Source organism: Erinaceus europaeus, chromosome X (genome assembly GCF_950295315.1).
Source record: "Erinaceus europaeus chromosome X, mEriEur2.1, whole genome shotgun sequence".
NCBI classification, from domain to species: Eukaryota; Metazoa; Chordata; class Mammalia; order Eulipotyphla; family Erinaceidae; genus Erinaceus; species Erinaceus europaeus.
The window spans coordinates 3494216-3519653 of NC_080185.1; the positions used below are offsets into that span (position 1 = coordinate 3494216).

The following is a 25438-nucleotide window of genomic DNA, read 5'->3' on the forward strand; positions in this document are numbered from 1 at the left end:
ATGGGTTTGTTTCCAAATGTTGGCAATTACGAATAACACTGCCATGAACATAGATGTGTGTAGATCTTTCCATATAGGTGTTTTTTTTAATATATGCTTAGAAGAGGAATTGCTGGAGCATATAGTAGATTGATTTTTAATGTTTTCAGCAACTTCCAAACTATTTTCTACAGAGGTTGCACTAATTTGCATTCCTATCAGCAGTATATTAGGGCTTCCTTCTCTCGTCACCAGCATTTGTTCACTTGTTGCTATTGTTTATCTTATTACTATTTTTTTCTTTTACAAATTCCAGTCATTTTATTGGGAGTTGATTATTTACAATACTGATATTGGCACGTAGCTATAATTTTTCTTTTCCCTGTGATAGGTGTCAAAATACTCTGTCCTCCAAATTAAGCCATTGATTTTTGTTCATTAATTTTGTAGCCTGCCACATCACTATATTGTTAAATAATTTTTAGGACTTTTCTCTTGGAGACTCCTGATACATACATACACACACACACACACACACACACACACACACATATATATATACATATACATCTATGCTGCAAATAGTGACAGTTTGACAGTTTCTCTTGCAACCTGTATCCCTTTAATTCCTTTCTCTTGCATGATTCCTATGCCTAGGACTTAAACTGCATAGCAGTGATGTCAATGGCCAGCCCCTGTCTTGTACCTAATCTAAGAAAGTTAATTTTGAGTTTCTTGCCATTGACTATGACTTTGGCTTTCAGTTTTCTGCATGAAGATACTAGTTTGAGAAGATTTCCGTTTATCCCTATATTTTAATGTTTTGATTATGAGAAGATATTTGGATCTTTTTAAAGGCTTCCTCTGCATCTGTTGATATAATCATACGGTTTTGGGGTTTCCTGTTGTTTGTGTGGTGAATGACGTTTATTGTTTTGCATATAATGAGCCATACTTGCATCTCTGGGATAAATTCAACTCAGTAATAAAATAGAGTTTTGAGGTTTTTTTTTTTTTTTTTTTTTTGCAGATTCATAGTTATAGAACTATTGATGACACAGGTACAATTTCTCATTACCCCAAGATAACTGTCTGCAAGACACAGTCTCCCACAACCTAGGCAAATTTTGATCATCATGTACCAGGGCACTAGCTTCCCTCTGTCCCAATCCTTCCCCTCCTTTCCCAGAGTTCTTTGCTTTGGGGCATTACATGAAACACAGTCCGGTATTCACCTTATATTTTCCCTTACTGTCCTTACGTCTCAAGTTCTACATATGAGTAACATTGTCCAATATTCATTTTTCTTTTTTCTGGCATCTCCACTCAACAGGATACCTTTAAGCTCCATGTAAGACGAGGCAAAGGAGACAACGTCATCACTTTAACAGCTGTATAGTACTCCATTGTGAATATATGTACATTCTTAGACACTCATCTGCCCTCGTGTACCTGGGTTGCTTTCATGTCTGGGCTGTTATAAATTGTATTGCTATGAAGATGGGTGTACATGATCTCTTTGGATAGGTGTATTTTCTTTTTTTGACATAGTCCCAGAAGTGTTGACTGGTCATAGTGTGGGTCCATTACTAGACTTCTGATGTTGTCAAGTTATATTCCCACCAGCAATCCTTTTCCCTGCACGGCCTCTCCAACAGACGGTGTTTCTGTCTCTTCTAATGTATGACGTTTTCACAGGTGTAAATCTGCATTTCATTGTTGTCTATTTATTGTTTATTTGCATATCTCTGATCAATAGTGACTGAGCATTTTTCTCGTTTTCTTGATGGCTCTGTGGGATCTTTTATTTTGGAATGTGAATATTCTGACTGTGTCCTCTCCCCATTTTCAGTGGGGCTATTTGGTTTTTTTATTGCTGACTTTTCTGAGTTCTTTATCTATTTTGGTTATTAGCCCTATGCCTGATGTAAGACATGTAAAGATTTTTCTCTTATTCAATAGGTAATCTCTCCATTTTGGTGGTGATTCCTTTTGCTCTGTGCAACTTTTTCTTCTTTTTTTTTATTAGTGAGTCAATATTAATTTACAGTATTACATGACAACTGGGGTGCAATTCCACACTGTTCTCACCACCAGAGTTCTGAATCCCTGATCCTCCATTGCAGTCCACCTCAGTTCTCCCAAGGTTACTGACATTGGTTATGTATCATCTCTACAACTATCTATCTACATTTGTACATAATTGTCCCCTTTTTCTTCCATGTCAAGGCCTCTCTTCCCCTCCAAACCACACATAACCCTATTACTACATCCAAATCTCTCCCCTTTTATTGTCCTCTCTCTCTCTTTATGGGACCTGGTGGAGCTTGAGTTCTGAACCCTCTTATCTTCTTTCTCCTATCACTGCCCCCCACACACACAATGGTAGTATGGATCAGAGTTGTTTTGGGGGTGCAGAACTCCTACCTTCTTGCTTCTGTAATTTCTTTTCCACTGGACTTGGGAATTGACAGGTTGATCCATACAATCAGCCTATCTCTGTCTTTCCCTAGTGGAGTAGAACTCTAGACAGGAGAGGTTCCAGGACACATTGGTGAAATCATCTGCCCAGAGAAGTCAGGATGGAACCATGTAGTTTCTGCAACCAGGTGTCTAGAAGGTGGCAGGACATAAAGTGAGATAAAATGGCTAATGAACTGAAACCAAAAAGTAAGAACAGAGCAGATGAGATCAGGAATTCTAGGGTGGAAGAAAGCTAAAAATTCCACTCTAGGCATGTTTTCTAGGGGCCCATGTCTGTGTCCTCCCTGAGGTTGATAGCCTGAAGTTGGATAAAAAATGTTGTCTGAGCACTTCCAGAGGTGCTGCTGTAGAGTAGCAGTAGCTACCTTTTGCTCTTCTTGATCAACTAGGAATAGCAAACAGGGTCACCTGAGAATGCAACAAGATACTTGGTATCTTGATCAAGTAGGAATAGCAAACAGGGTCACCTGAGAATGCAACAAGATACTTGGTATCTTGATCAACTAGGAATAGTAAACAGGGTCACCTGAGAATGCAACAAGATACTTGGTAACCCACCAAGTCATTAATGAGTGCCAGCACTTGTGGCTTATGGACAGAGAGGGGCTTAAGGAGAGATTCTGTGACCTAAAATCCCATACCTACTAGGGAGCTGCTTGTAATAGTCCAGCAGTTTGCCAGTTGAAGTGACACCTTCCATCTGAGTTTTATCAACAGAAATGCTGCTGAAGGAAGGAAAGAGTCACCTAAGGCTCACCAGTTGTAGCTGTGAATCAACAATGCTACTGCCCCTTGGAGGCTGGAGCAGCAGTTGGGAGGCCCTTTGCTGACCATTGAAGCTCATGTGGTCCTTGAAGGGAGCTATATACTGGGAGCCTTTCCACATTGTTCTCCTGATGAACTAGGAGTCAAGGTGAATAATTGCCTCAGAACCCACCAGATACCAATAGGATTTGTTTAGAAACTCACAGGGCCAGTGAGTGCTGCCTGGCTTGACTCTGGCTGCTGGTGGAGCAGTGAATTGGGCCTGCAGCTTTGGACCTTTGGGACATGGAAGTTTCTTTGCATAACCACTGTGCAATCTATCTCTCACCCAGTTTTATCTCTTGGCAACTACTGAGTGATTAAACTAAAAAAAAATCTACTTTTAGTTAAAAAGCCCTCAGGCTCCAGCAGCCTGCAGGGAAGATAAATAACATAAGAAGGTTTAACCACTTGCTTTGCCTCAGGCAATTACATTACCAGGAAACAACTGTTCTGATCCAAAACTGTGAACTCTAAAGTACCTTATTTAGACAGAAGTCTAAAAGTCAGTGGCATTCCTCTATGCAAACACTAAGTTAGAAGAAGTTGAAATCCAGAAATCAATTCATTTTACTATAGCAACAAAAATCATATCTAGGAGGGGAGTTGGGCGATAGCGCAGTGGGTTAAGTACACGTGGCACAAAGTGCAAGGATTGGCATAAGGGTCCCAGTTTGAACCTCCACCTCCCCACCTGCAGGGGAGTCGTTTCACAGGTGGTGAAGCAGGTCTGCAGGTGTCTATCTTTATTTCCCCCTCTCTATCTTCCCTTCCTCTCTCCATTTCTCTCTGTCCTATCCAACAACAACAATAATAATTACAACATTCAAACATCAGGGAAACAAAAGGGAATAAATAAATATTTAAAAATAAAATAAATTTTAAAAATTATTTTAAAAAATAATATTATCTAGGAATAAATCTAACCAAAGAAACTTAAGACCTGTATACAGAAAAATTATAAGTCACTATTTAGGGAAATAAAGACACAGAGAAGTTGAAAGATATTTCATTTCATGGGCTAGAAGAATTCACATCATCATAATGAATACACTACCCAGAGCCACATACAAATTCAGTGCAATCCTCATCAAGATTCTACCCAATTTTTTTAGGAGAATAGAACAAAAGCTACAGGTGTTTCTCTGGAACCAGGAAATACCTAGAATTGCCAGAACTATCTTAAGAAGAGAGAACAGAACTGGATGCATCACACTTCTAGATCTCAAATTGTGCTATAGGGCCATTGTAATCGAAGCTGCTTGGTACTAGAACATAAATAGACACACTAACCAGTGGAATAGAATTGAGATTCCAGAAGTAAGCCCCCACATCTATGGACATCTAATCTTTGAAAAAGATGCCCAGACTATTAAATGGTGAAAGGTGAATCTCTTCAACAAGTGGTGTTGAACAAATGGTTGTAAACATGCAGAAGAATGAAGCTGAACCACTATATTTCACCAAACACAAAAGTAAAGTCTAAGTGGATCAAGGACTTGGATGTTAGAACAGAAACTATCAAATATTTAGAGGAAAATATTGAGAGAACTCTTCCATCTAAATTTTAAAGTCAACTTCATTTATACAAATCCAGTTCTAATGAAGACTACAACAAGAATAAATCAATGAAACTACTTCAAATTAAAAAGCTTCTACACAGCAAAATAAACCACTACCCAAACAAAGAGACCCTTCACAAAATGGGAAACTATCTTTCCATGCTATACATCAGCTAAGAGGCTAATAATCCAATAAAGATTTCACTGAACTCAGCAATAAGAAAAGAAATACCCCATCCAAAAATGGGGAGAGGTTATGAACAGAATATTCAACACAGAAATCCAGAAGGCCAATAAGCATTAAAAAATACTCAAAGTCATTGATTGTTAGAGAAATGCAAATAAAGACTGTTGTTTTATCTGGGCTGCCTTCACGGGCAGGTAAGAGATGACCAGAGACACGCGGCTGGGCCGAGAAGCTGTATTTCTTTATTCACGAACAACGATTCATAAACTAACCCAAACTAATCACCAAACAGAACTCTCCTGCATCCTTCTCACATGGCGGCACCAAGAAGTCTCGAACTCTGTCGGGGTTCTTTGGGGCGGGGACAAGTGGGCCTGCGAAACTAGCAGGACTAAACCAATTTTCCTGGCGGGGGAGAGCTAGAACAAACCAATGTAAAGCCTGCAACAATTCCCCCTTTTCTTTTTAACTAAATGACTATAGTATCAGGGGTGTGGGGTGAACAGAAACCTATATCATACAGGCATTTTCAAAAAAGAAACTGGCACAAGCATGGAGAAACATGTAAGCAAGTAACAAGAACCAGTGTGCTGCCAAGGGAAGGCCTAAGGGGGCCATTTTTTGCCTCTGTGGGCAAAACTATCAGCTTAAAAAAACATTTCCTGCCTCTGGGGGGTGTACTTGCCTCGACAGGCATTTTTCTTAGCATGGGGGCGGGGAAGGGCCTAGAGTCCCAATGCATGGCTGCAGTCAGTCTTTGAGACCAGTGAGTCCAGTAGGAGTGCCAGTCGAAAGCAGATGTCCACAGAAGAATGCCAGGGGGTGGAGCATTGTATGAGGAAGGTCCACTGCTGGAATTCTGCTTTTCTGTAGAGAACTTGACAGCTGCAATTTGCTTACTATGAAACAAACTTGTAGCAGGTTAGAAGTTTATCACAATTGATAACTATTACAATTAGAAGTCCTGCGCCACGCGGCGGAAAGCTGGCTCATGCGGGCTGGCGTTGGGCTCCTGCAGGCTGGCATTGGGCAGAAACCACAGAGTGGTCCAGAGATAAATGTTCCAGAAACAGCGAAACAGTCTCGTGAAGAAAGGGCAGACGCCTTTGGAGATCTCTTCACAAGCAGAAAAGAAGGCCATAGTGCATAGGTAGCCAAATTGTCTTCACTTATCTGAGAGATGCGCAGGTCCAGTCCCACGTTGTAGGCACCTTATGTTGTTTTATCTGGGCTGCCTTCACGGGCAGGTAAGAGACGACCAGAGACACGCGGCTGGGCCGAGAAGCTGTATTTCTTTATTCACGAACAACGATTCATAAACTAACCCAAACTAATCACCAAACAGAACTCTCCTGCATCCTTCTCACATGGCGGTGCCAAGAAGTCTTGAACTCTGTCGGGGTTCTTTGGGACAGGGACAAGCGGGCCCGTGAAACTAGCAGGACTAAACCAATTTTCCTGGCAGGGGGAGAGCTAGACCAAACCAATGTAAAGCATACAACAAAAGACAACAATGAAATACTACTTCACCCCTATGAGAATGTCATACATTAGAAAATGTAGCAACAACAAATGCTGGAGAGGTTGTGGAGGCAAAGCAACCCTCCAGCACTGCTGGTGGGAATGTAAATCAGTCTACCCCCTATGGAGAATATTCTGGAGAACCCTCAGAAGCCTACAAGTGGACCTACCCTTTGACCCTGCAATTCCTCTCCTGGAGATTTATCCCAAGGAACCAAACATACCCACCCCAAAAGATTTTTGTGTGCCTATGTTTATAGCAGCACAATTTGTAATAGCCAAAACCTGGAAGCAACACTGGTGTCCAACAACAGATGAGTGGCTCATATTTATGTATATATCTCAGCCATTACAAATGGTGAATTCCCCTGCTTCACCCCATATTGAATGGAGCTTGAAGGAATCATGTTAAGTGAGATCAGCAAGAAAGAGAAGGAAGAATATGGGATGATCTTACTCAAAGACAGAAGTTGAAAAATAAGAACAGAATGGAAACACAAAACAGAACTTGGACTACAGTTGGTGTATTTTGCCAAAGTAAAAGACTCTCACGTGGGGGAGAGAATTCAGTTCCTGCTACAATAAGGTGGAGAAGCATTTAGTGGGGGGTTGAATTGTTATGTGGAAAACTGAGAAATGTTACATATGTACAAACTATTGCATTTTACTGTTGACTGTAAAACATTAATCCACTAATAAAAAATGAAAAAAAAAAAAACACCACGTAGTCTGAGAAAATGGTGTTAAGAATACAGAAAGTTTTATTAGGGCTGAGAGTAGCTCCCATTCTTGAAAATATCTTGTGGATAGTACTAAATATTTACCTCCATCCACCAGACCCAGAGCCCACATATAAATTATTATGTAGCACCAGAGCCTGTATAGCCTCTGAGTTCCTATTGTTGTGAGCTTGGAGTTCATGGTCACAGCTGTGAAGAGTGCAGTTTCAGAACCAATGTTCTTAGAGTGGCAGGGCTGAATACCCTAGCCTCACTTCAGAGACTGGGACAGTCCCTATCATAGCTTCTCTATGGTCAAGTCAGGGTCCTGAGAGGCCCCACAAGAGAATTTGACATTATAATCCTGACCAGTGGTGGTGCAGAGAGGGATCCATCAGAGGTCTAGGTCTGTAATGATTTTGTGGGAATCCAAGGATTTCCTAATTTGGTAGATTTCCAGATTTATTAGGTCTAAGTGTACTCATAAAGGTCTATTGAATACTATTACTTAAGTTATATAATTGCCTCTTGATCATGGTCATGTATAACTACCCAATACCCTAAACACTACCCCATATCTAGTATCTTTAACTTTTTAGGTGATGTTCCATCTAATGTGGATGTATGTAGTTCCATGTGTTCTGGAAGATCTCACCCAGTTTAGGAGTTGCATGTTTAACACGTCTATTAGGCTCTATCTCTGGTTACAGTCCACCCTAAGAATTCACTATCAGCATAACTTGGGAGGGCAGAACTAATAGTGATTTGGATGATGTCAACATAGTTGGTATTGTATTAAGGTATAAGAGAAAAGATATATTTAAAGTATTAGCTTAGTCCTAGAGGTTCCAGGATTAGGAGAAATGAGGATCTTAAAGAGATGCAAGGGGTTTCTTTTAGTCTTAGAAAGAGCTTAGTGCCAGGCTAGCTTCGCCAGAAAGAGAGACAAGGAACTCATGGCAGCACGGTAATACAATTCTTTATTGATGCAGACACCCCAGAGTCAGGTGTGAACACAACAGGTTTAGGACACATGGAGCTAGCAAAATGGCCGCCTACCACTATGCATGCCAACCCTTCTCCAGTTCTTCTCCATGTCAGGACGCAGAAGAGAAAGAGAGCAAAACAGGCTTTATAGGGTAAAAACCTGAAGTGGCAAGTCAGAAATGGAAATGGCTAGGAAAGGGGGTGGAGAGAGGTTACAGGCATGCTGGGAATGTGGAAATGTCCTTAGCAACTGTTGTGATGGTTTTAACTGAATTAGCAATACCTGCTAGCACTCACATGAGGTGAATTCCAGCAATGAAGGTAAATGACTGGTTCTCTCTGGCTTGTTCAAGAGACGGCGTGAAATAGAGACACCAGGGAGAATTGAAGCACTCTCATTTAATGGCAGAAGAATGTGGGTTTAAATAGGAATTCAGACAAAGAGCATATTTCAAACATGTCAGAAATTACAGGTTTCCTAAAGGTCAGCTTGCCCTTCTGGTAGGGGGCTGGTATGACAGGAATTGATGTGATACAAGACAGTTATTCTCCATGACGCAAGCAACTTAATTATCCAAAGGTATTTGAGAGAAACATAGGGGTTAAACCAGTAGCGTGAGACAGAGAGAAGATGGATATCAAAGGCCATAGAGTTTGGAATTTCTCTTGTATGGGGTCTGAGGTGTAGGATGGAATGTGTGATAAAGTGTGTTCTCTGTGATCAGAAGGTGAGGTGAACTTTGAGTAAATGAACCTTAAGACAGGCAGCCATGTGGCCTGCAATTAGTGGAGGGAGGCAGTGAGCTTTCTGTGGGTTTGAGAGACTGAAAGGAAAGAACTAAGTCTGAGAGACTGTTTTTCCCCTTTGCTCATCTCGGTTGAGAGAGACTAACAAGGGTGTGTCTTCTCAGACCTCCATCCAAGGATGGGGGGAGTTTTCCCTAAGCTCTATCAAGCTTACACATAGCCCCACAAATACCCTGAGGGGATAACATCTTGGGGAGCTTTCAGGCAAAACAATGATTATGTAAATAGACCACAGCATCAAGCAATGCAGGGGAGCTGGCATAATGCTCAACACCTCCCCCTTTCTTTTTATCTAATGGCCATAATATCAGGAATGCGGGGTGCTTTGTGAGGCAGGGAGTCTGATTGAATGAGGCACACCTTTGGGGTTACCATTGTCCCTCCTTGCTCAACCTCTCGGCAGAGAGAGAGACTAACAGGATTGACACACCCCTCAAGTTCAAGCCCTGCCAAGCTCAACCACATCCTCACAATTTCCCGACATCTCCCTCTTTCTAAATGGCCATATTTAAATGGGTCAGTGTCTGTAAAAGACTCCATCTCTGACAGGAATAGAAGTGTAGGGGTAAACAGAAGCCTGTTGGGAAGGAACCTGAATGATATCGTGCAGGCGTTTTCAAAAAGAACTGGCACAAGACAGGAAGGGATAAGTAAGAGTAGCAAGGGACAACGTGAGACTGAAGAGAGGTCTGGTAGTCGGAGAGGGGCTGCCTTATAGGCAGAAAGAGTGTGTTGCCTGATAGGCAGAGGAGTGGGGCCTGATAGGCCGAGGGGTGAGAGGGGTGATCTGGCGTTGCAGAATCCCGAGACAGCTGGCTGCAAAGTCCATGAACTGCTACAGTCAGTCCTCGAGAAGTCCAGCAGTGTAAAGGGAGTGTCCAAAGGTGTACCAGCAAGTCTGTTAGAAACGTCAGTTCAATGCCGGTGACCAGGGGGAAGAAATGCCAGGGGATGAAAGGCTGCACGTCTATCTCGATGGGGAAGGTCAGCCACCGGAATTTTGCTTCTCTGTAGAGAGTGAGCTGGAACCAGCAAAACGTGGCAGGTGAAGCAGAAGAAGGAAGAGCAGACAGTGATAAGTGAGAGAAAGGCAGTAACAAAGTTTTATCCTTGGAGTTTGTAAATCAGTTTCTTCAGATTGTGTCAGGTCACATCATTGGTTTCAGGGGGAGCGCTGTAGTTGTGCCATCTAGTGGGCGATGTTAGAGTGTGCAGGGCTCCAGATGGCTTTCCTGGGATTCCTGTGAAGGAAACACAAACAAATTTGCTTCCCATGGTTAGCAGGGCATCTGGTTCAAATTTTTATAGATATTAAAAGAGGTTTAATATACTTAGTGCATTAGCCAACTGAATACTGGGGGGATGTATCCCACTTTTTTCTTTACTTAATTGGGCCTAGGTGTTTGGTGGGCTTTCTCAACAACCGCTTGTCTTTGGGGGTTATAAGCGATGTGTGTGGCATGGGTGATATTATAAAAGAAAAAAAAGTCTTTAAATTGTTGGCTGACAAAGGCAGGCCTATAGTGGCAAAACAAGATACACTAGTTAAGTGTAGAAAAATATGTGAATGTTGTTAATTTACATAAGTTGTATACGGGGGAACTTCTTATATAGTTTAATATCTTACCATATGAGAAGATGCTTCTTTATGTGAAGGCTTTGACATAGTTGTAATCAATTACTTGTAAAGATAAAAAACTTTTAACAGGTTAGAAGTTTACTATAGTTGATAACTCAATGATTATAATTGGTTTAAGTATCTTTATAATTTTATTTAAAGGTCATCTTATGTGACTTTGTGTATCAGTCTCTGTACAGCAGGATCTTCAGACCAAATTTACTTAAAATATATTGATTTTTAGCTATTTTTTACTTTGGACTTTTAAAAAACTCAGGTTACTTAGAGAGTTAACAAATGTTAGTGACAAAATGTCTTTTTTTTTTTGGAACATTTACAATGTCAGATTGATGCCAGATTTGTTGTGGATTAATTTTCACAAGATTAGTTTACAGGGCACTTTTGAGGTCCCTCCAAAAATGTCCTGTATAGAGAATTTGTATTTTAATTTTGGAGATGTTTGTCACGTTGAATATTTAGACTTTACTTTAAATACTTAGTTACTTTAGCAGGTTAATTTTACCTTTATGAGAATTGTATTGAAAACTTTTTCACTTAACCCTTCCTGGTAGGAATGTAGCTTCATAGTTACACTTTTAACGATAAAGTTAATGTTTACCAAACTTCCCACACACACATAAACGTGTAGTCTTACACAAGAGGAGAAAAACTTTTGTTATGAAGATACATCATTTTAAACACAAATTTAGATCTGCACTGTCTTATTTGAACCATTTCTACTCACACAGTTTTAAGACTAAACGTTTCCCATTCATACCAAGAATTAAAAAAAAAAAATCAAAAGAGGAAAAAACAAGTTTTTAGGACTGTTTCTGGATGTCTCCAGAAACCATGGCTGCATCCAGCATTTTTATATAAGGTCAATTAAGTTTCAGAGTACTCTGAGCAAAATGGGTTGTACAAAAAATTTTGGTCATTCAACTCACTCAGAATTTTTTTTAGTCATTCAACTCACTCACAAAACACAACTGGCCAGTCATAGCATAAGATATTCAGAGAAGGGGGTGGAGAGGACTCTGTGAACCAGATTTTTCAGATCCTGCCATTTTGTATTATGGGTCCTGAGATGCGTCCTGCAACCAGTCCTCTTGCAGTGTTTTTTGTTCCTCAGGGATAGCAGCGCCATCATGCTGGTATTGCTGGACATGGCAGGCAGGAAGCCAGACAGGTTTTGAGTAATCCTGCAGAAACACACATGCAAAACCCCTCCCCATGGTCAATAGGAGGTCAGGCCCTTTCCAAATTTTACCGAGTGGGTCTTTCCATTTGACCTTAATAGCTGGTAGGGTGAATGGTGAAGAATAATAGGAGGTTGTTTCGAGTTTTTGTAACTATTGAAGAGATTTAATATAGGTAAGGCTTTTGCCAGCTGTATATTGGGGCGGTATATTCTCACTTTTTCTTTATTTAATTGAGCCTTAAGGTTTTGATGGGCCTTCTTGACAATGCCTTGTCCCTGTCGATTATAGGGAATGTCTATAGTATGAGTAATGTTCCAGAGGGAACAAAAGTCTTTAAATTGTTTGCTGGTAAAAGCAGTTCCATTGTCCGTTTTAAGTTGAGGGTTATGCCCATTACAACAAAACAGGAGAGCATATGGCTTATCAACTTTTTGAGCTTTCTCCCATCTGAGCTGTCGCCCACATAAACTTAGAGAAGGTATCAATTGAGACAAACACATATTCTTGTTTGCCAAAGTTGGGTAAGTGGGTGACATCAATTTGCCGGAATGTTGGCTTTTAAGCCTCGAGGTTAACCCCAAGAGTTTGAACAGCAGATGTCTTGATTAGACCTGCAGAGGAGGGGTATGTAGCAAGAATACGTTTCAACTGTGCCAGAGGCATATCAGGAAATCGAGATCAAAGGCCTTTAAGATTAACATGGGTGAAGGAATGAAAATCAGCAGGATTAGAGACAGAGGCTAGGACAATTCCTGTGGAGGTGAGGCGGTTGGCTGCAGCATTCCATTTGGACAGGGGACCAGGAAGAGGGCTGTGGGAACGAAGGTGTTGAATATACAGTGGTTGAGTTCGAGAACAGAGCATAGAGGCAATTTGGATTAAGAGGAGAAAGTGGGTTGTTATCAATTCTCACATGAGAATGAGCAAGCCGTGGAAGTAGGTTTACAGTATACACATTATCAAAAGGTTGAAGGATTCTGGTACAGCTTTTAATGGACTGAAAACAGCATAAAGTTCTTTGTACTGAGGGGATGTTGGTATGCTTCTAAAACCTTCTATTTTGATCATCACATTAGGTTCACTTGCATTGCCTAACGCTGTGATCTATTTACATAATCATTGTTTTGTTTGAGACCCCCACTGGTTTAATCCCACTGGTTTGCACTCTGTTTTCGCTCTGACCCCTCTCCTAGTCACACCGTTTTCCACTGTTTAATCCCATTGGTTTGCACTCTCTTTTTGCTCTGCCCCCTCTCCTTGTCACACCCTACCACTTCCTTCTTTGGATGTATAAAAGAATCTTCTCTTCTGATTAAACACACATTAGATTGCCTTCTGGCTCCTCGAGTCCCAGAGTCTCCTGTGACACTAGCTTGACACAAGTTCCTGATCCCTCTCCCACGAAGCAGCCTAGGTTGGCTCCAGTCTAGTTCTCTCCAACCCAGAGAGCATGTGTTCGGGAAGAAGCACCCTCAGGCTATCGCGGCAAGGGGAATTATAAGGAAGCTCAGGAAACAGAGATTTGATATTGCTTGTCTGGATAATATATAAGGGCAGCAGCTCCCTTTTTTCCACCATCAGTGAAGATTGTAGGAGCAGAGGGTATGGGTTCTTGAGAGAAAAGTTTAGATACTAGTAGAGGCAAAAGAGGTAAAGAAGCTATCAATTTATTAGAAGGAAAATGACTATCTAGTTGTCCTGGAAAACACATTAAACTTATGGCAAAACAAGAATGATGGCGTATGAGCCACTCTGTATCTGTGAGAGAAAAAGGAAGAATAATTGAATCTGGTTCTCTTCCTAAGACCTTAATTGATCTATTTCTTCCTTGGCGAGTCATAGATGCTGAGGCATCAATCTCGGTAAGAAGTCTTGGAGCTCCCCCTACTGGTGTATGAAGCCATTTGAGAACACCATGACTCTGGGATATAGCCCCACCAAGGTAGGGGAGGGGTTGAAGATCAAAAGATTTACTGGAGAGGAGGGGTAGAACCTAACTAGGTGAATATTCTGGAGAGCCTGGTTAACCCTTTCTAGTGCCAAGGAGACTTTGGGGGTTAACGCACACTTTTGGAGGGCTGTTTGTTTCCTTTTAACAGGTCAAACAGTGCTTGGAGGCAGCTAGTAGGCAGATAAAGATACTGCCTAAGCCAATTTAATTTCCAAGAAAAGTTTAAATCTTTCTCTTCAAACCTGATTGGGCCCTGGTAATGAATTTAGCAGGGATTCATCAGGTTCTTGATGAAGGGATAGAATGGGGGCTGAGGCTGCTCCCTTGGGGGCTGGTAACCTCTCCCATGCCTGTAATGCGCAGAGGCATACCTGATGAAAATAACTGTGTGAAAACTTGGACTCTGCCTGTTAAATTCCGGTTCCCAAGTGACCCGTTCAAAACAGAGACTCAACATCCCACTTGGGCTGATTCTGGCTATTTCTCTGGGATTGCTGTATACATGCATCTCTAAAAAATGCTTCCCATTGAAGGAAGAGTGGGTTTGGGTATGTAGCGTGAGCTACATCCCTCCAGTCTTGGGGGGTATTAAGGTTCTGGAGAAGGCCTTGTAAAATGGATCTGGTCCATGGAGCATGAACTCCATCCTCCTTAATTGCCTGGGGAAGTTCTGTAAGATCTGTGGAGGAATACGGGTACCATGCTTGAGGTCTCTATCTATTGGGGGTAACATTTACCGGGAATGTGTGGACTTGCTCCGGAGGAAAAGATCCATCATGAAGCCAGCAAAGGTATTATGTGTCTGATAGAAGTGTAGTGGCGGGGGTGGAGATGAGGTGGGAGAAGCTGTAGAAGCGGTGGCAGCAGCCAGAGACGTGTCTGCTGAAACGGAAGCCTCTGGGTGAAATGCAGAGGGCTTAGGTGGGTCAGGATTGGGACAGGCTTTATTTTCTCTAGAAAGTATGTATGGTGCTGAGTAAGCAGGATGACCTGTTCCCTTAAATCTTGGATCCCAGCCTCAAGGTCCCTTAGCCTTTTGGGAAGGGACCCTGCATATCTCCTGAAAGCTGTGACCATGGTCAAGAGGATCCAAGGTGTGGCCCAGAGCAAAATGTCCCAGAGATAGAAAACCTGTCTCATGAAAAAAGAGTATAGGGTTTAGGAAACCTCTTCATAATGAGGAAGGTCAACTATGGTGGAGGGGTCTCAGAAAATAAGAAGAGGGAGAAAAGGAACTGCAGTGCCTTTGTTAAACACGAGGCTGCAGAGAGCCAAGTGGTATATACTTATCTGGGGGCTAGGCGGATTAGGTCCAATGTTGGTGCCCTAACATTCCGGGCTAGCTTCGCCAGAGAGAGACGAGCAACTCGTGGCAGCATGGTAATACTAATCTTTATTGATACAGACATCCCAGAGTTGAGTGTGAACACAGCGGGTTTAGGCCACGTGGAGCTAGCAAAATGGCTGCCTCCCGCTATGCACACCAGCCCATCTCCAGGTCGGGATGCAGAAGAGAAAAAGAGCGAAACTAGAACAGTGGCGGGCTTTATAGGGTAAAATCCAGAAGTGGCAAGTCAGAAACAGAAATGGCTAGGAGACTGGTGGAGAGAGGCAAAAGGCATGTTCGGGAAGTAGAAACGTCCTTAGCAACTGTTGTGATGGTTTTAACTGAATTAGCAATACCCTGAGGAGATAATGTGGTGGGGATCTTTAGGGAAAAACTGATTATGTAAATAGACCACAGCATCAAGCAATGCAGGGGAGCTGGCGTAATACCCAACAGCTTAGAATAGCAATAATAATTTTTTTATCTGGATGCTTATTTATTACACATACACAACACATATATATATGATAAACAACACGTTAGGAAAATATAATTTATCTCTTGTATAGTTACCTATACATGTTGTAACATATTCCCAAAAGACTTTAAAAATTTTTTTATTTATGAAAAGGGAACATTGACAAAACCATAGGATAAGAGAGGTACAACTCCACACAGTTCCCACCACCAGATCTCCATATCCCATCCCCTCCCCTGATAGCTTTCCTATTCTTTAACCCTCTGGGAGTATGGACCCAAAGTCATTGTGGGATGCAGGAGGTGGAAGGTCTGTCTTCTGTAATTGCTTCCCTGCTAAACATTGACGTTGACAGATCCCAGCCTGTCTCTCTCTTTCCCTAGTGGGGCGGGGTTCTGGGGAAGCAGGGCTCCAGGGCACATTGGTGGGTCTGTCTGTCCAGGGACGTTTGGTTGGCATCATGGTAGCATCTGGAACCTGGTTGCTGGAAAGATAATTAACATATCAAGCCAAACAAATTGTTGACCAGTCTTGAACCTAAAGGCTGGAGTAGTGCAGATGAAGAGTTGGGGGTTGGGTCTCCATTCTGTAGATAGCTAGTAGGCATATTTTAGTTATATTCCAAAGGGCCTGTGGCCATACTACATTTTTTTCCCTGAGCCTGAGATCTGATATGCAGGTGAATCCTAGTTATTATCTGAGGATATGATATCATGGCTGGAAAAAGGACCAGAAAGCTGGATCTCGGAAGAGAGTAGCTCCCTAATATTGGAAAGGTGTATAAATATTGTTGACTGTAAACTCCATCGATTTATGTGATCTGGGTCTCATATTCAGCTTAGGAGCCTGTGTGACCTCTGCATCCCTCTAGATATGAGCTCACATTTTGTGGTCAGATAAATCACTATTTAATTAATGTGAGAGGGGAAAAATTGAATGTCTCTAACTTTTTAAAGCACAGACTGAGTCTTTTTAAAACATAGGCTGAGTCTTTGATATGTTGACTCTCTTAAAAGCTTAGACCAGGGAGAACAGAAGCAACCGGTGGCACAGCTATATCCATATAATGTCAAACTACATAAATTATAGTTCTTCTTCTTCTAGCATTTGCCCTTCTTCCGTAGCCAGTCAACAGCATCAGGTTGAGCCTGATGTAAAGTTTCGAGACCTCCTTTGAATCTGGAGAGGTGGCAGTCGTTGACTATGTGGGTCATAGTCTGTCTGTAGCCGCAGGGGCAGTTCAGGTCATCTCTGGCTCCCCAGCGGTGGAACATAGCGGCGCACCGGCCATGGCCTGTTCGATAGCGATTGAGGAGAGCCCAATCATAACGTGCTAGGTCAAAGCCGGGTTGACGCTTGCAGGGGTCTGTGATGAGGTGTTTGTTCTTGACCTCAGCTGACTGCCAGCTCTGTTTCCAAGAGACTGGAACAGAGAAGTTCAGTGTAGGCATAGGAGACCAGATTGGGTGATGAGATGTCAAGCGTTGAACAGGGTGGGCGAAGATATCCGCGTATATTGGCAGGTCCGGTCGAGCGTAGACGTGGGAAATGAACTTAGATGATGCCGCATCAAGACGAATATCTGGCGGGGCGATGTTGCTAAGAACTGGCAGCCATGGAACCGGGGTGGAACGGATGGTTCCAGAAATTATCCTCATGGAGGAATATAATTTGGAATCGACCAAGTGGACATGGGGCTACGGAACCATACTGGGGCACAGTATTCTGCAGTTGAATAGCATAATGCCAGAGAGGATGATCGTAGTGTGGAAGCACTTGCGCCCCATGAGGAGCTGGCCAGTCTTGCAATGATGTTATTCCTCACGCCCACCTTTGCTGCAGTTTTTATGAGATGTTTGTGAAATGACAGAGTGCGATCGAGAGTAACGCCAAGATAGACTGGCTGGGCTTCATGCCAGATTCTCGTATCGCCAAGCTGCACATTAAGCTCACGTGAGGCCGAGGCATGGTGTAGATGGAAAACAGATGATACCGTTTTTGCAGTGCTAGGGATTAGTCGCCATTTTTTACAGTAATCAGATATCAGAGACATGTCTTTCGTGAGTGTTTCCTCGAGGATGTCGAACTTTGATGCCTGAGTTGCACAGCAGATGTCATCGGCGTAGATGAACTTCCTTGAAGAAGTTTCTGGGAGGTCATTGATGTAAATATTAAATAGCGTAGGAGCCAGAACAGAGCCCTGGGGGAGGCCACTTGAGACAGGTCTCCATCTGCTAGACTTGTCACCCAGATGTACCCGGAATCTTCTGTTTTGGAGAAGAAACGATATAGTGTTGGCCACCCATGGAGGCAGGCATCTTGAGATCTTGACTAGGAGACCACGGTGCCAGACCATGTCATAGGCTGCAGTTATAAATTATAGTGATGTTGTATGGTACTGCAAATCCTAATATAGGGATATTTCAAAGTTAACCAAGTTGCCAAATAATGTGATTGTAGCAATAACTATCCATTGTCTTCTTAAACCCTAAAACAGCAGGAACCTCCTGCTTCCTCTATAGTGCCTATATTTCTCCCAGTCCTGGAACCTCTAGGGTTTCATGCAGTAGCCTAGGTTGGCTCCAGTCGAGTTCTCTCCAACCCAGAGAGCACTTGCTTGGGAAGAAGCACCCTCAGGCTATCCCGGCACCCCCACTTACTCTATAGAGCTTATGTTTCTCCCAATCCTGGAACCTCTAGGGTGGGGCTCACTTCCCTGCATATTTCTCTCAAGTCATGCCAAATGATACTGCATCTGCTGATCCCAACCTAATCAATGCAATGAGTACCACTTCAGCATTTTTCACTTCAGACTGTGTCCAGAGACGTCAGGCATGGAATATCATCCCTTCAGCTTCATTACTCAGGTGAGGCCTTTCCTTTCATAGTATTCTGAAATTCCGCTCCAGGAGGTTCACTTCTTAATAACGTCCCAAAACCTAGATATAGGCCAGGTCCAGTGAGATAGAGCATATGTTCACATGGATCCATAAATTAGGGCAAAATATATACCTGCAAGAAAAAATACACAATTGTCTGTAGTGAGTCAGTAGAAAGTTCATAATGAAATAGTGTCCACTTAGAACCTTGCCCTCAACGTGGGTCAACAATGGTAGAAAATGTTCCATCCTCCGAAGGGAGGATGGACGACATACTCTGTGCAGCTGGGAATATTCCTAATCATGACCACAGAATTAACTATTTTTAAAATCAGGTTAGTTGGGGGTTTGTTTCCTACACTAATCCAATGGTTAGCATATATGTTAGCATACTAAATCTCACTGTGTTTTGTACTCTTTAGTGGTATCTGAACATCTTGGTATTTTAGTTACTGACATGGCTAAATGGTCTTTATCTTTCTGACCTAAAGTTGTAATTGACTTAGATTTTTAAAAATCTATATATGCAGATATATTTTTAGTGCTTCTTAAACAGTTTAACCTCACTCTCAGAGTTTGATCATCTTACAAATCTGAGATATTAGATCCTTAGGCTAATGCAAATATTTGTACTTAGAGCGATGGTCTATGCAATTAGAGAACTTGAAGTATTAAATCTCTTTCCCCTCTGACATATCCCATTAATATTGATTTATGAGAATATAAATGAATAGAAATACATTTTCACACAGTTCCTGCCACCAAAAGTCTGTAACTGCTCCCCACCCTCCTAGGTAACCACTATAGTTTTCCACAATCCTAATATGGGTTGTATTTAGTTTGTTTGTTTCAAGTATGTGTATTGATTTCTCTAAACTCCACAATGAGTGAAACCATCCTGTGGTTTTCATTTACTTCCTTGATTACTTCATTAAGTGCTGGGCTAGTGTCATGGGAGAGAGAGATGAGGAACTCGTGCAGCATGGTAATACAATTCTTTATTGATCCGGGACCCCAGACTCAGCGTGAGCACAATGGGTTTAGGCCATGGGGAGCTAGCAAAATGGCCACCTCCCGCTATGCTTGCCAGACCTTCTCCAGGTCAGGACATGGAAGAGAAAGAGAAAGAGAGAGAGAGGGAAGAAGAAAGAGTGGAAACAGATGTGACTTTTATAGGAGAATTCTGGAAGTGGCAAATTGGGACAGAATTGGCTTGGGAAGAGGGTGGAGAAAAGAAAAAGGCATTCTGGGAAGGTAGAAAGATGGTGGGATTAGCAGTACCCTGAGTGGATAACGTGGTGAGGATATGTAAATAATACTTGCATGGAAATACAGTGGTTTGTGGGCCCTGCCAATGTTCAACCACATCAGCACAATATCCCAACAGTTAAGCGTAATGTTCTCAAATCTTTTTTATCCCAAAGGATGTAAAATTGTCTTTTTTATTGATGAGTAGTACTCCATTGAGTATATGTCCTATATCTTTATTATCCAGTCATTTCTTGAAGGGCATTTTGGTTGCTTCCAATTTTTGGCTATTGTGTATAATGCAGCTATGAACATGGGGGCACACATTTCCCTTAAAATTAGTGTTATTATCCCTTGTGGATAAGTGCCTAGGATTGCTATTGCTGGATCATAAGGTATTTTTATCTGTATTTGCTTTAAGGATTCTCCATACTGTTTTCCATAATAGTTGTACAACTTTGAATTCTCACCAGCAATGTAATAGGTTTCCTTTTCTCCACATTCTTTCCAAAACATACTCTCTCCTGTTTTGTTGATGAAGGCCATTCTCATAGGTGTGAGATGGTATCTAAATACGGTTTTAATTTGCATTTCTCTGGTTATGAGTTAATTGGAGCATTTCTGCATGTCAGTGGGGCATGTGTATGTTCTTCAGAAAACTGTTTATTCATATCTTCTGTCCACTTTTTTATTGAATTGTTCTTTTTCTTTTTATTCAGCTGTATAAATTCTTTATAGATGTTTCATAACAAACGCCTCTCTGTAGTATGGTGTGCAAATAAATTCTCCCATTTGCTGGGTTTCCTGTTTATCCTTATGGAGTTATCTTTTGATGTATAGAAACATTTTAACTTGATAAAGTACCATTTGTTCAATCTTGTTTTTGTTTCCCATGCTTGTGGGGTGAAGTCTCCAAATACGTCTTTAGTCTTTAGTGTTTATACCATGAAATGTTTCACCAATATGTTTTTATGTATTTTATACTTTCAAGCCTAATATCCAGATCTTTGATCTATTTTGAGTTAATTTTGGTGTATGATGTTAGTTGCTGGTCTAGCTTCATTTTCTACACGTGGCTGTCCAATTCTTCCAACACCATATGTTAAAAAGATCTTTTCCCCATTGGGAAATTTGATCCCTTAGACACATATGAGGTGCATTAATCCATTCCATTAGTCTATTTAACCATTTTTGTTCCATTACCACAGTGTTTTAACTACTACTGCTTTGTAGTATAGCCTGAGGTCTGGTATTGTGATGCCTCCTTTTTCTTAAAGCTCTGCATGAGTTTTTGAATAAGATGTCCAATTTCTTTAAAGTATGTCATTGGGATTTTAATAAGGATTTCACTGAATCTATAGGTTACCCTTGGCAGAATTGCTATTTTGACAATATTTATCCTTCCAGTCCATGAACAGGGGATGTTCTTTCGTTTCTTTGTGTCATACTCTATTTCTTTTAACAATGTCTTACAGTTTTCCTTGAAAAAGTCCTTTACATCCTTCATTATATTTATTCCTAGGTATTTAATCTTTTTGGATTCATTATAAATGGGGCTACTTCTTTCAGTTTTGTTTCCTCTGACCCATCTTTGCCTAGAAAAATACCATTGACTTGTGGGTATTCATTTTGTAGCCTGCTACTTTACTGCATTTATTGATGATTTCTAATAGTTTTTTTTGGCAGAGTTTCTGGGGTCGTTTATGTATGTAAACATTTCATCTGCAAATAATGTGAATTTAACCTCATCCTTCCTGATTTGGATTCCATAAATATCTCTTCCTTATCTCATTGTGGTGGCAAGGACTTCTAGGACTATGCTGAACAGAAGTAGTGAGAGAGGGAATCCATAGGTTTATCATATATAGTCTTTAGTATGTTAAGGAATTTTCCTTCCACTCCCAGTTTCTAGAGGGCCTTTATCATAAATGGTTCTTGGACCTGTCCAATGATTTTTATACATGAATTGATAAAAGCATGTGATTTTTATCTTTATGTTGATATAGCGGATGACATTGATTGATTTCTGGGTTTTGAACCATTCCTGTTACCCAGGGTTGAATCCCACTTGGTCTTGGTGGATTATTCTCTTAATATGTTGCTGGATTCGATTAGCCAAGATTTTGTTGAGGATCTTTGCATCAGTGTTCATCAAGGATATAGGCCTATAGTTTTCTTTTTTGGTGGGTTCCTTTACTTTTTTGGGGATCAGGGTGATGTTAGCCTCATAGAATGTATTTGGGAGTGTTCCTTCTTCTATTTTATGGAAGAGTTTGAGGAGGATGGGTACTAGTTCTTCTTTGAAAGTTTTATAAAATTCATTATAGCAACTTGTGCCTGGGCTTTTCTTCTTGGGGAAGCTTTTGATTACTGCTTTGATATCTTTACTAGCGATTGGCCTGTTGAGTTTACCTACTTCCTCTTGTGTCAAGGTTGGCAGTTTGGTATGACTCTAAGAATATGTCCATTTTTTCTAAGTTGTTAAATTCAATTCCATACCAATGTCCATAATAGTCTTGCATAATCCTTTGAATCTCTACCTCACCCCTTGTAAGATCTTGTCTCTCATCTATCAGCAATTTTACCAATTCTCTCTTTTTCTCTTAGTGAGTGTACCTATTGGTTTATGTATTCTATTTAGCCTTCGAAGAACCAGATCTTGGTTTCATTAATCTTCCTGACGGCCTTTCTGTTTTCTGTTTCATTGATACCTGCTCCAATTTTCAGTATTCCCTATCTCCTGCTGACTTTTGAGTCTTTTTGCTGCTCCACTTATAGTTGGTTCAGTTGAGTTGTTAGGTGGTTTATTCTAGTGATTTCTCCTGTTTATTAATATGGGCCTGTATTGCTATGAACTTACCTCTGAAGACTACTTTTGCTGCATCCCACAGGGTATATAGCTGGTTTCTTAATTTTCATTGGTATCAAGGTAATTTCTAGTTTAATTTTTTGATTGCTTCAATGACCCATTTATTGTTCAGAAGCATAATGTTTAGTCTTCAGTCTTTGAAGACAATTTCTTTCTTTCTTTCTTTCTTTTTTTTTTTTTTGGTTGATTTATAGTTTCATGCTTTCATGGTCTGAGAAGATGCAGTTTACAATTTTTGATATTTGCAAATTTTTTAGGCTGTCTTTATGACCCAACATATGGTCAATCCTTATGAATGTTCAGTGTGTTCTTGAGAAGAATGTATTTTCGTTTCTCTGGGGATGGAAATTTTTGTACATATATAATGGATCCATTTCATTTATGGCTTCATTTAAGATCACTATTTCTCTGTTAATTTTTTGTCCAGATGATCTATGTCTTGCTGTGAGTGGCATTTTAAACTTTTCTACGATTATTATTACTTTAAAAAATATTTATTCTCTTTTGTTGCCCTTGTTTTATTGTAATTATTGATGTCATCATTGTTGGATAGGACAGAGAGAAATGGAGAGAGGAGGGGAAGACAGAGGGGGAGAGAAAGATAGACACCTGCAGACCTGCTTCACTGCTTGTGAAGCGACTCCCCTGCAGGTGGGGAGCTGGGGGCTTGAACCGGGATACCTGTGTGGGTCCTTGCGCTTTGCACCACCTGCGCTTAACCCACTGTGCTACCGCCCGGCTCCCAACTTTTCTACTATTATTATGTTGCTGTCAGTGTCTCACGTAAGTTCAATAATTACTAGGTTTTTTTAATCTATTTGCATGCACCTGAGTTAGGGGTGTATATATTTACTGTTGTTATATTTCTTTTTTTTTAAATTTTTATTTATAAACAGGAAACATTGACAAAACCGTAGGATAAGAGGGATATAACTTCGCACAGTTGCCACCACCAGACCTCCATATCCCATCCCATACTCTGATAGCTTTCCTGTTCTTTAAACCTCTGGGAGTTTGGACCTAAGATTATTGTGGGATGCAGAAGGTTGAAGGTCTGGCTTCTGTATTTACTTCCCCACTGAACGTGGGTGTTGAAAGGTCAATCCATACTCCCAGCCTGTCTCTCTCTTTCCCTAGTGGAGAAGGACTTAGGGAAGCGAACTCCAAGGCACAATGATGAGGTTGTCTGTCCAGGGAAGTCTGGTTGCATCCTAGCATCTGGAACCTGGTGGCTGAAAAGAGAGTTAACATATAAAGCCAAACAAATTCTTGAACAATCATGGACCTAAAGGCTGGAATAGTGCAGACAAAGTGCTGGGGGGTCCTCCATGTTGTAGATAGCTAGTAGACATATTTTAGTACTATTTCAAAGGGCCTGTAGCTATACTAGTGGTTTTTTTTTTGTGGTTTTTAAATTTTTTTTTGCCTGAGCCTGAAATCTTATATGCAGGTTTGTCCTAATTATTGTCTGGGGAGATGATGTCATGGCTAGCAAAAAGACTAGAAATCTGGATCAGGGAAGAGAGTAGCTCCTTAATATGGGAAAGGGGTATAAATATAGTTGACTGTAAACCCCATCGATTTGATGTGATCTTGGGCCCATAATTAGCTCAGGAGCCTGTGTGACCTCTGCATCCCTCTATATCTGAGGTCACATTCTGTGGTCATGAGTAGGAACATTCCATGCTGCCCCATTATTGACCCATTTTCCTCAGGTGTAGCATAGAGTATGTTGTCCGTCCTCCTTTTGGTGGATGGAACATTCTCTACCATTGTTGATCCAAGTTGAGGGCAAGGTCCTATGGCGGCCCACAAGGGGGTCTATTTTGTTGTGCCTGATAGAAATGACTGGTAACAGTGGAGAGAGGAATTTATTCGACATCTAGGCCCATCAGATCTCTTTGGGAATCTCAGTATTCCCCAATTAGGCCTCCAGCTGGTGGAATGGCCTGATAGTGACTAAAGCGTCATTGTTAACATATGCCAGTCTTCTGCCCTTACTCACCTTTTGCAGTCCTTGCTTTGATAAGGTTAGCTTTGGAGTGAGTGAGAGAACCGTAATAGGAAGTAGATGAGGAGGGTATCTTAAGTCTAAGTGGACGCTATTTCATTATGAACTTGATACTGACTCACTAAAGACTACTGTGTATTTTTGCTTTCAGGTATATATTTTGCCCTAATTTATGAATACATGCGAACATATCCTCTATCTCACCAGACCTGGCCTATATCTAGGTTTTGGGACTTTGTTAAGAAGTGACCCTCCTGGAATGGAATTAGAGAATACCATGAAAGGAAAGGTCTCACCCTAGTGATGAGGGTGAAGGGTTGGCTTTCCATGCCTGATGTCTCTGTATATAGTCGGACGTGCAGCATGCTGAGATGGTACTCATTGCATTGATTAGGTTGGGATCAGCAGATGCAATATCATTTGGTGTGACTTGAGAGAAGCATGCAGGGAAGTGAGCCCCACCTCAGAGGTTCCAGGATTGGGAGAAACATAAGCTCTATAGAGTAAGCAGGGGTGCCAGGATAGCCTGAGGGTGTTTCTTCCCAAGCAAGTGCTCTCTGGGTTCCAGGTTTTAGCTATTATGAATTGTGCTGCTATCAACATAGGAGTTACTTCTGGGCTCCTGTCTCGATTCATTGTAGTAGCAATTTTATTTGCTCCTGATTTTATTTTTCTGTTCTGTTCTTCAGTTGTTGTGTTTTGAGTACAAGCCATGCTATACTAAATACCTTTATGATAAATGCAGTCCCCAACTTCAGAAATTACAACAATAGTAACTGAAGCAAGTATTGATTAAGTTTAACCA

General features: G+C 41.2%; 1 protein-coding gene across 6 annotated transcripts in view; it reads left to right on the forward strand.

The window, feature by feature from the left end:
- The window catches only part of GABRA3 (gamma-aminobutyric acid type A receptor subunit alpha3), a 521426-nt gene that overhangs the window by 357568 nt on the left and 138420 nt on the right, over positions 1-25438 (forward strand). The window lies entirely within an intron of this gene.